The sequence below is a fragment of the Monodelphis domestica genome, chromosome 2 (assembly GCF_027887165.1).
Source record: "Monodelphis domestica isolate mMonDom1 chromosome 2, mMonDom1.pri, whole genome shotgun sequence".
NCBI classification, from domain to species: Eukaryota; Metazoa; Chordata; class Mammalia; order Didelphimorphia; family Didelphidae; genus Monodelphis; species Monodelphis domestica.
Window position 1 is genome coordinate 42180094 of NC_077228.1, and position 11186 is coordinate 42191279.

An 11186-nucleotide genomic window follows, 5' to 3' on the forward strand; every position below is an offset into this window, starting at 1 on the left:
TAGAGACAAGCATGAATTGGGTGAACTCTCACAAAAATCAGGTATTGGGATGTTTATTCACATCACGCAGGCTTTTTCACAAATGCTTAGTTGGCAGTAATTGTGGTGCCTGGCACATAGTAGGTGCTTAATAAATGCCTGTGGACTTGACTTGAACAACCGAGGCTCTCTGCAAGGGTCCCAACCAAATGTCCATTGTCAGAAAAAGAAAAAAGAAAAAAGGCTGGACCTGAAGAGTAAGTTGGAGAAGATGGCATTTACTTCCTTTCAATAAGAACTAGTCCTGCCCTTGCCTTTCTGAGTTCAAATTTACCCATTAGAAAAATAAAGAAGGAAGTTCTGTTTAAATTCTGCTACAAATCCTTCTTCTGGCCTCATCTTGATCCAAAGATCTGGGTTCTGGAGAATCCTATACTCTGAATCAGAAGAGCCCTTAAGAGACCTTCCAGTCTAATCCTCTTGTTTTATAGGAGAGGAAACTGAGTTGCCCTATAACTGGAAAAAAAAAATGGATTTTGAACCCAGGTCCAGATAAGTCCCTTTGTTACTGTATCAAATAGCAAAGTAAGTTGCTGGATGTTTTGTGGGCATTTTTCCTCCCTGTTAATCGCTAGTGTTTGACCTATTGTACTGGTTTTTCTATTCTGTCAAATTTGAAACATGTAAAACAGCAGTTCAGAAATTAATTGGCAGCTGCCAAACTTGTGAATTAAAGACACATCTACTAGAGTGGGTAAGGGATTTTTTTTTCTTACAATAACACTAGTCAAGTGATAACAACTAATAGTAATCATAGTAATAATTATAATTTCATCTATATGCCCAGCAATCTGTCAAATTTTAAACATAAAAATTATCAAAAGCATTATAGAAACTCATCCTGGAACTATTTCTATCTAAAGTTCATTGATCATGATTCGAATAAGAATAATAAATGACATTTGCATGGTTTCTTAGAGTTTGTATAAACATGCATTACTTGAGTTTCAAATTAATTCGAGGTTAGCACTATCATTATCATTATCCCCATTTTATAGACTAGGAAGCTGAGGCTGAGAAAAGTAAGGAGATTCGCCCAGAGTCACATAGCTAGGACCTAGCAGGGGCAAGTTTTGGAATCAAGCATCCCTAACTCCAAAATTGGGTTTTGAAAGACAGGATTGATTTGTTTATTTTTTAAAAAATAATCTGAATGCAGAAAGTTCCTTATGATTTCTCACTTGTGCTTACGGTACAAAAAGAATTTCTTTTTTAATGAATAGTGCTCTTAATGTGGAGTTTTGTTTAAAGAAGCCAAGCTCGGGCACAAAAGGGTTACTATTTATGTGCCATTCAATTCCCACACAAAGTGCAATTCAACCCAACCTGGCTTTCATTTTTTTTTCTTCATATAAATAATTAATTCTGCATTTTAAAAAACATGTTAAGATGTTTTATTTCTTAATCAGCTAATTTGACTGGGAAACAAAGATGCCTTTTTCTCCTCATTTTCTTTTGACTAACGTTACTGTAGTAAAAGCTGCCCCAGCTAGATTTGGCCTTGACTCACAAGTTTGGCGTCTGCCAATTAGTTTCCAAAGCTGCTATTTTACAAAAAAAAAAATGCTTCTCACTTTTAAAAAATGTAATTGAATGTCTGTTCATCACAGAGTTTCTTGTGTTCAGGCTCCGAGTGTTAAACATTCTTAAGGTTGACTTGGGTCAGCTTTGAAAAATTTCAGACAGTGAAACTTGAGAAGCCCCGGTATGCTAGGGTGCGTTCTCCACATCCTGTTAAGTATTAAGTGGTTATTTCAAATGGAGTTGTTAGACTCAGCCCCCGCCTGAAAGTGCACCATCCAGTTTACAGGACGATTAATTAAATGCGAAGATTGCATGGGATGCCCATGTATTTCCATAATCATTCGCGTTGGCCCATCGTTGCCCTTTAATTTTCATACTAATTAAAGTAACACACTGAACTGCAAATTGTGAATGGTTGCATTGCTGCAGAGACGCTAGCACCGATGGAAACGGAAGGGTAGCTTTTTTTTTTTTAAAGGAAAAGGACGAGTGGGAGAAAGACTAGCCAGCGTAGAGCTGACTCCATCCCCTTTCGGGTCCTCCGTTTGCTCCGTTCCTGGATCCGGTTCATAATTTAACAAGTCGGCGCGTTATGAAGAGGGAGGTTCTTTTTTGGGCGGGGGGAGAGGTGGATTTTCAAGCCCATCTGTTTAGGGGCACAGGGCTGCCCTTGCCTTACGGGGCAATTGATTTTTGAGCGAGCTGGGGTTGGTTTCTCTACAATAGACTGATTGTTTGGTTGCCTTTAAGCACTCGGGTTCTTGGAATCTGATGGGCACAAAATAAATCAGCCTGGACCATACAGTTATTTGGCCTGCTAATTACATTTGACCCATTATCCTGTACCGCTCTAGTTCAGACTCGGCCACGGCTGACTTGGAGTTTGAAATGTAAATGGAAGGGCTGCTTTTGCAGGTCATCATACTATGGAAAGTCAGTTCCTGGAACACTCACTGAGCCCTGGAAAAGAGAAGAAACAGATATGAGCAATTATCCCTGGGACTGTGCAGCTGCTGGCATTTGGGGTTGGCAGAAACAGCCACAGGCACCTTCTACCTCCAACTGTCTCCAGCACAGCATGGGGAGGTGGGGGATGGAGCCTAGGCTGCTACAAAGACTATGGCAGAGAGGTGGCCAAAGTCTGGATATTAGGGAGGGAAGGAAGGAAGGAAGGAAGGAAGGAAGGAAGGAAGGAAGGAAGGAAGGAAGGAAGGAAGGAAGGAAGGAAGGAAGGAAGGAAGGAAGGAAGGAAGGAAGGAAGGAAGGAAGGAAGGAAGGAAGGAAGGAAGGAAGGAAGGAAGGAAGGAAGGAAGGAAGGAAGGAAGGAAGGAAGGAAGGAAAGGTGAGATGAAGATAAGGGAGGAAAGGAGGGAAGGAAGAAGGAAGGGAGTGAAGGGGGGGTGGGGAATGTGATCCTCTTCCTTCTCCCACAATCTACCCTTCAGAATAAAATCATTTTACAGTGATATTTAGTTACCTGCCTGACACACAATAGTCATGTTATAAATGCTGACTGATAGATTTTCCTGGGTCCTCCTGCTCCACTGGGGCCATGGTGCCTATTCCCCATAGACCATAAAGCCTCTTTCAGAAGAGTGGTGGTTTTATAAAGATTCTGTCTTTCTTTACAAAGAAAAATTCCTCCACTCCTGGGAGACCCATCCAACAGCAATAGCTTGTGGGGTTGTAGCTCTGGGAGCACAGTTCTACATGTGCTTAACACAAGGACCCCAGTGTTCCTCCTGGGCCGCTGGGCCCCTCCCAAGACCACTGAGCCACAGTTGCTGCTCCCTCTCCCTGAGGTGGGCATTCTGAAGTTTCTTTAGCCAGGATCTACAAACCAGGGCCAAGGACCAGGCCTTTCTGGGAAAAGAAGAGGCTGAGGGGAAGGTGGGGGCAAGGAGAGAGAGAGGAGAAGCAGCTCCAGGATAGTGAGGAAAGGGGGCTGATTCTCAGGTCAGGAGTGGTTCTGAGGGGGCTCAGAGACAAAAAGCAGGCAGGAAAGGGAAAGTGGATCCCAGCCACAGATACCAAGGGTTAGAAAAGAAAATGTTAACCAGGAAAGCAGGGAAGAGAAGACTCTGAGGGAGCAGAGAGAAGCTAACAGCATGCATGGGGAAGCTGATGTAGCTTCTGGAGGTTGGCCTTACTGTAAATGCCACTTCTGTGTAAGCCCAAAGGTCTGGAGTCAGAAGATCTTTGTTTGAATCCTTGATGCTTGACCTCTCAGCCTCAGTTTCCCCATCTGTAAAAGGAAGATAGTTTCTCCTTGTTTCCTTCAAAACACTTCATGGTCTCACTCCAACCTCACTTCACAATATATAGCTCCCTCTATTTTACTCTTCAGTCCAGCCTCCTAGCTATTTCTTGCACACAATACTCTACTTCCCAGCTCTGTACCTTTACCTCATGTCTGAATGCCTTCTTTCCTCCTCCCTGAGAATCCTTCATTTCCTTCAAAGCTTGGCTAGAAGTTGAGCTTCTACAGTTAAGGGCTTTTTCTATACCCCAGTTGCTGGTGCCTTCCCCCTACATTACCCTGTTTTTAAAATATATATATTTTACATGCACATTCTCTTTTCCCTTTATGCTGGCTCCTTTAATGACCTCATCAACTCCCATGTGCCCATTTACCATATTCCTAAAGCTCTATGGCCACTCCTAGACTCTCGACTAAACTCCAGGCTCACAACCCCAATTGCCTTGTGGATATCACAAATTCAACATGTCCAGAATAATTCATTATCTTCCCCCTCCCCTCAGATTCTCCCTCTCTAAAACTTCTCTGTAGATGACACCTTTGTCCTCCCAGTCACCAAGGTTCTCAGCCTAGCTTGGGCAGTGGGTAAAGTGCTGAGCCTGGAGTCAGGAAGATCCAAGTTCAAATTCAATCCCTGACACTACCTGGGTGATCCTAGACAAGCCATTTTTTGCCTCAGTTTCCCCATATGTAAAAAAGGGGATACTAATAGCATTTACCTCTGAGGGGTGTTATCAAATGAGAGAGTAATTGTAAAGTACCTGACAAATAGTAAACACTATATAAATGTGAGCTATTATTCTTAATTTCTGTGTCCTTTTTTCTCCTCACTCCCTCTGAACTCATCCATGCCCTTTGACCAAATTCCATCCTTTCCTTCAGTCTCTCAGGTACATTCCTTCTCCCCACCCACACAGCCATCACCCTGGTGTAGCAGGGATTCACTGTGAACCCAGCTGCTACTTGAACCAAGACCTCTTTGGCTCAGGGGCTGCTTCTCTGTTGACTCCCTGATGAGTCCACTTTCTGAGGTCCTCCAACAGGACTGACATTTTTGCATTGACTTCTTTGTACAACTTTGCTTCCCTCACTAACCACCTTGGTAAAATATAAGCTCCTGGAGGGCAGGGACTGGCTGGGCTGTTTTCCTTATTATTTTTTATCTTTCTATCCCAAGTGCCCAGCAGAGGACCTCAAATATTATACACCCTTGATAATCGCTTACAAAACACAACAGACCTCTTTCTGCTGGGGTGTATAATGTGGAAGGCTTCCTGGCAGAGGTAAGAAGGCACTGTCTTTACCAAGATCCCTGGGCCTCTCCAAGTTTGAGTTGCCCTCTATATTTGACAATAGCTATCAGAGACCACAGCTCAAAACACTTGCTCACACCCATAGGATGAACAGCTTATATTTGCATGTGGGGCCAGGATATTTGAGCCCCTCATTTAGCCCTCAAAAGGATGGAAGGGAGTTATTTATTAGTTTTTGTGGACAGAAACTCTTTTTTTATTATTGTTAAAGCCCTTACCTTCCATCTTAGAATCAATACTGGGTATTGGTTCTAAGGCAAAAGAGTGGTAAGGGTCAGCTTAAGTGACTTGCCCAGGGTCACACAGCTAGGAAGTGTCTGAGGCCAGATTTGAACCCAGGACCTCCCCTCTCTGGGCCTGACACCCAATCCACTGAGCCACCCAGCTACCCCCTGAATAGCAACTCTTAATGAAAGGCCTCTAGGTAGCTCACTGGATAGAGTGCCAGCCCTGGAATCAAGGAAACACCTCTTCCTAAATTCAAATCTGGCCTCAGACATTTACTAGCTATGTGACCCTAGACAAGTCACTTAACCCTGCTGACCTCAGTTCCTCATCTGTAAAATAAACTGGAAAAGGAAATGGCCAAACATGCCAAGAAAATCCCAAATGGGGTCACAGAAGGTTGGATACAACTGAAAAAAACTGCTGCACAATGACAATTATTAAGGAATTTTCAAAAAAAGATGGTTAAACAAGTTGAATTGTTTGGGAATGGATGGGGTGGGAGGTGAAATGGAGATTGAATTTTAGTTAGATGAACATGAGGGTTCTTTCCCTAGAATAGACCCCCATCCAGACAGTACCAGAAATAAATACAAACACACAGAGCCAGACAGTAAATTAGCTTAATATGAGGGTGGCCACTCCATAGCTGTTGGTTCCCATTACTAATCTAATTTGTCTCAAATGGATTTACGAGACTTGGGTTAAAGAAAACACAGAGCAGAAATATTGCCACACAGAATCCCAGAGGAGAAAGCCTCTTCCGGACTCTTCTCTCTGACTCTCAACTGGATGGACCCAATTCATCGGGTTCCAAGCTCAAAATCGGTCTGGGACCGCTCGGCCGGCTCCCTATCCCGGCCTCCTGGCAAATGGGGAAACTGCTTCCTCTTTGTGTCCATGTCTGAGTCCTAGCTCGACACAGAATCTGGGCTCAGTAAAAGGCAGGACTGATTTCTCATCTGGGCAGGGCTGCTGAGTGAATCACGTTGGGAGCTGGCCCATTCTTAATGGAAACAAGATGGGAAGACTGCACCGTGCCTTAAAGAGACCTACTAGCCAGTTGGAGAAATAGGGAGAAGAGGAAAGAGAAGGCTTTTTCAAGGTCAGCTAGCTAGTAAAGAAGGGGCAGGGACTTGGGCAGGGAAAAGAGACCCCTAGAAGGCTTTCTTTCATCAGTTTAGAAATGTGGACATTTTTCTGTAGATTCAGACATATTCAGCCTTATTTAGGGTTAGACACGACTTCCACTAACTCTTGTCGGTCTTAATTTGAACCAGGTGCTCTGCCTACCAGACACTTGCTACAAGAACAAGATGACACTCTAATTTGGGCTGGGACAGGCCTATGACTGGCAAACATTGACCGTTACTCCATTCAGGTTTTTACTGCATTTCTGAATAGTATCTGGATTCAAAAAGTCCCTCCTTGTACTTTCAAACTCAATGTTCTGTTTCCAGGTATACCGCAAAGGTGATTCTCTGAAGTAGTGTGGGAAGGGAGAGAAGGGAGTAAAGAAGAGTAGTTGGGAAGAAAGGAATGAAGAAGAAAGGAGAGGAGAGGGAAAAGGAGGGAGGGGAGAAGGGGAAGAGAGGGAAAGGTAGGGGAGAAGAGGAAGAAAGGGAAAGGGAGGGGAGAAGGGGAAGAAAGGGAAAGGGAGGGGAGAAGGGGAAGAAAGGGAAAGGGAGGGGAGAAGGGGAAGAAAGGGAAAGGGAGGGGAGAAGGGGAAGAAAGGGAAAGGGAGGGGAGAAGGGGAAGAAAGGGAAAGGGAGGGGAGAAGGGGAAGAAAGGGAAAGGGAGGGGAGAAGGGGAAGAAAGGAAGGGGAGAAGGGGAAGAGAGGGAAAGGTAGGGGAGAAGGGGAAGAAAGGGAAAGGGAGGAGAGAAGGGGAAGAAAGGAAGGGGAGAAGGGAAAGAAAGGGAAAGGGAGGAGAGAAGGGGAAGAGAGGGAAAAGAAAGGAAGAGGGGAGGAAAGGGAGGGTAGAGGGGAGGGAAAGAGAAGGGAGAAGAGAGGAGATGAGAGCAGAGGGGAGGGGAGAAAGAAAGAGAGAAAAGAGAATTTTCTTAAGTTCTTACTATGTTTCAAGCACTGAAGATACAAAAATCAAACAAGATAGTCCCTGCCCTCAAGGAGGTTGTATTCTAATGGGGAAAGACACCATATAAAGGGACAACTGAAAATAGAGGTGGATTTGGAATTAATGGAGGATAAAAAGTGACTCCACAAATAGATCATCTTGTATAGACAGGAATTTAATGGGTTCCAATCTGGAACATCTGAAGTAAATGCAAACCTCCGAGTTTACCAACCCTGGGTAAGTCACTTAACCACCACTGCCTAGCCCTTACCACTCTTCTGCCTTGGAACCAATACACAGTATTGATTCCAAGACAGAAGGTAAGGGATTAAATAAATAAACAAATAAATAAGCAAACAAACAAATAAATAAATGAATAAATAAATAAATAAAGCCTGCCTCCTACACATAGAGAGTCACGGAACTCAAGATGAAAAGGACCTCAAAGGTTCATCTGGTCTAACTCTCTCATTTTATAGATGAGAAAATAGAGGGACAGAAAAATCAAATGATTCCCCAAAGTAGTAACTCCATGATTCTGTCTGTATGACCAGGAACAAATCTCTTAAATCTTTTAGGACCCTCTAGGTATCTCGAGTTAATAAGTAGAACCAGGGAAATATTGTACACAATGACAGCAATATTATACAATGACCAACTGTCAAAACTTGGCTACTCCCAGCAATGCAATGATCCAGGATGATCCTGAAAGACTTATGATGAAGAATGTTCTTCACCTCCAGAGAAAGAACTGTTGGATGTGGCTCAAAGCAGACTATCTTTGGCATCAGTGTATTTATGGTTTTATTTGGGGTTTGGGTTTTGTGTGTGACCAAGATGGAGATGTGTCTTGCATGATAATAAAAACCATTTTTAAAAAAATCTCTTTACAAATCTCTTCCCCATCTGCTTCAGTGGGGGGATAATTCCTACATATGATGCAATAGGTGGTTCAGTGGATAGAGCACTGTGCCTTGAGTAAGGAAGACCTGAATTCAAATCTAGCCTCAGACACTTACTAGTTGTGTGACCTTGGACAAATCACTTAACCTCTCTTTGCCCTAATTCCCTGGAGAAGGAAATGACAAACCACTCCAGTATCTTTGGCAAGAAAATCCCAAATGGGACAACATATAGATGAAACCACAAGTCTATGTTCCTTTGCCTCAACCCCCCAAAAATAATATCATCACTCTGGTTAAGAAGCATATGTGGGATCCATTCATTTCAGTACCAAACATTACACATTGTGTTAAAGGCATCAAATGTGTTAGTCTTATAGAATGTAAAGTCCTTGAAGACAAGCAGAACCCAGTTGTCCTTTTTGTCTTTGTATCCCCAGCATCTAGTAGAGCACCTCCATACCATGGCAACTAGGTTGTGCTGGAGCTTGAGTCAGGAAATCCTGAATTTAAATCCAGCCTCAGATACTTCTATCAATGTGACCCTGAGCAAGTCATTTCCCTTCAGTTTCCTCAATGTAAAACAGGAATAATAATATCATTTAGCTCATGGGGTTGATGTGAGGATGAAAAGAGGGGTGCTTTGCAAACTTTGAAGGGTTACCTAAATGCTAGTCATTAGTATTTTAACCTATTTGGATTTTTGAGCAGACTACAGAGCATCATGAACAGAGCCCTCTGTATTTGAGTCAAATGGGTTCAAATTCCAGTTCTACCTTTGACTACTATATAAGAGGGAAAGATCAGAAGTTCCATCTCCTCTTCTCCTGAGGCAGTCTTTCAAATTCAATCTTTCCATTGCTTCTGATCTTTCCCTCTTATACACTACTTATGTGACCTTGAGCAAGTCACTCATGATGGAGGCCTTGATGGGCCTCTGTTTCCTTATCCATAAAATAAGGAGGTTGGACTTGATGACTTTTCAGCTCTAAACCCATGATCCAGTTATTATTTACACTGCAGATGACTTTGTTCATTATCAGTCAGAGCTGAATGATCATAACTGACATTGGCTATTCTTATAAAGGATGAATTTTGAACAGCAGCAAAATGCCCAAGCAACTGGAAGTTGTTTGGAGAACTGAATGTGAGTGACCACAAGCACCTGCAGTAGAAGATCAGACACTGAGGATATGATGGCATATGATGTGGACAAGGATGCAGAAGAATCATGAAGCACCATATCCAGAATGGAGTCCCTCAGTTTGAGTCAAGGAGGCCAGGAGATCTGCAAGGCAAAGAAATGGAGCACCAAGGACAAGCCTAATATCTGCCTGGGTCATGAACAGAAATTATAATGTATATACCATAGAAGGGAGTCCTACTTTTTCAAACCCAGTCATGCCTATAGACCCTAAATAACAATATTATCAGCAGTGGGCACATCTTCAAATATCAAAGAAGACTTAAATGTATAGTCAGTAGATGGAGAACATCTATTAGCAAATGAATCTTTTAGGGTAGTGCTTAGATCTCTGTGGCCAATTATAACCATTGGTTTGAATTGGCAGGCTGTGAGGGAGGAAGGAAGGGAGGAAGGGAGGAAGGGAGAAAGGGAGGAAGGAAGGAAAGAAGGGAAGGAAGGAAGGAAGGAAGGAAGGAAGGAAGGAAGGAAGGAAGGAAGGAAGGAAGGAAGGAAGGAAGGAAGGAAGGAAGGAAGGAAGGAAGGAAGGAAGGAAGGAAGGAAGGGAGGGAGGGAGGGAGGGGAGGGAGGGAGGGGAGGGAGGGAGGGAAGGAGGGAGGAAGGAAGGAAGGGAGGGAGGGAGGAAGGAAGGGGAGGAAGGGAGGAAGGGAGGGAGGGAGGAAGGAAGGAAGGAAGGAAGGAAGGAAGGAAGGAAGGAAGGAAGGAAGGAAGGAAGGAAGGAAGGAAGGAAGGAAGGAAGGAAGGAAGGAAGGAAGGAAGGAAGGAAGGAAGGAAGGAAAGGAGAATTTATTAAATATCTTCCATATGCCAGGCACTGTGCTAAGTGCTTTACAAATATCATCTCATTTGATCTTTAAAAACACAGCAATAGATATTGTTATCATCACCATTTTATAGTTGGGGAAACTGAGACTGCATGAAGTTAGGTGACTTGCCTGGAATGGCAGAGTTAGTAAACACCTGAGGCCAGATTTGAATTCTGGAGTCCCTGACTTCAGGCTCCCAGCTCTAGCCACTCACCACCTACATACTCCAATTAGATTGGTTGTTTTTTGTTAGTAATAGACAATGTGCTTAAATTTCACGATGTGTGAATGACCAATTCTTATGTTGCCTAGCAAGGCACCCTGCTCCCATCAATATTTTCACAGAATGACAGTTTCCAGCAAGGCAAAGGGTCTTACCTAAGTTAACAAATAATTATCTCTCACAATAATGAATAAAGCACCCTTCCTAATGAATTTGTTAATCCTTGTTCCCTATTTAGAGACATTAACCCAAGTGCACCTGTAATACATCTGCTGAGGTCTGTACCAGTGAAATCTCCAAAGGTTCTACAACTCTATACTGCATGAGCAGATTGCTGTAGTAACAGGAGTCCCTCTTCCCCTGAAGGCTGGTATCTGAAGGCAGTATCCTCATTTCTAGAGTTTTATTTCTAGAGTTTTTTCTAGATTTTTCTAGAGTTTAGATATTTCTAGAGTTTAGAGTTAAAACTGGAAATCCTCATTTCCAGTTTTAGCTAACCTGGCCTGGTTATCCATTAATCACCAAATAATGATGGCAGGTCTATGCTCCGTGCAAAGGGATAAGGCAGTGAGGGTGAGGGGTAGGGAAGGGTGAGAAGGAAGGATCTTATCGCT

The 11186-nt window shown here is 43.2% G+C and overlaps 1 long non-coding RNA gene across 1 annotated transcript; it reads right to left on the bottom strand.

The window, feature by feature from the left end:
• Positions 1–1409: 1409 nt before the first annotated feature.
• Positions 1410–9726, bottom strand: LOC103098005 (uncharacterized). The gene is made up of 3 exons (XR_008916076.1): positions 9505–9726; positions 3714–3808; positions 1410–2523 (listed from the first exon to the last, which is right to left on the bottom strand). It is a non-coding gene; the product is annotated as an uncharacterized LOC103098005 (long non-coding RNA).
• Between the last annotated feature and the right edge of the window lie 1460 nt (positions 9727–11186).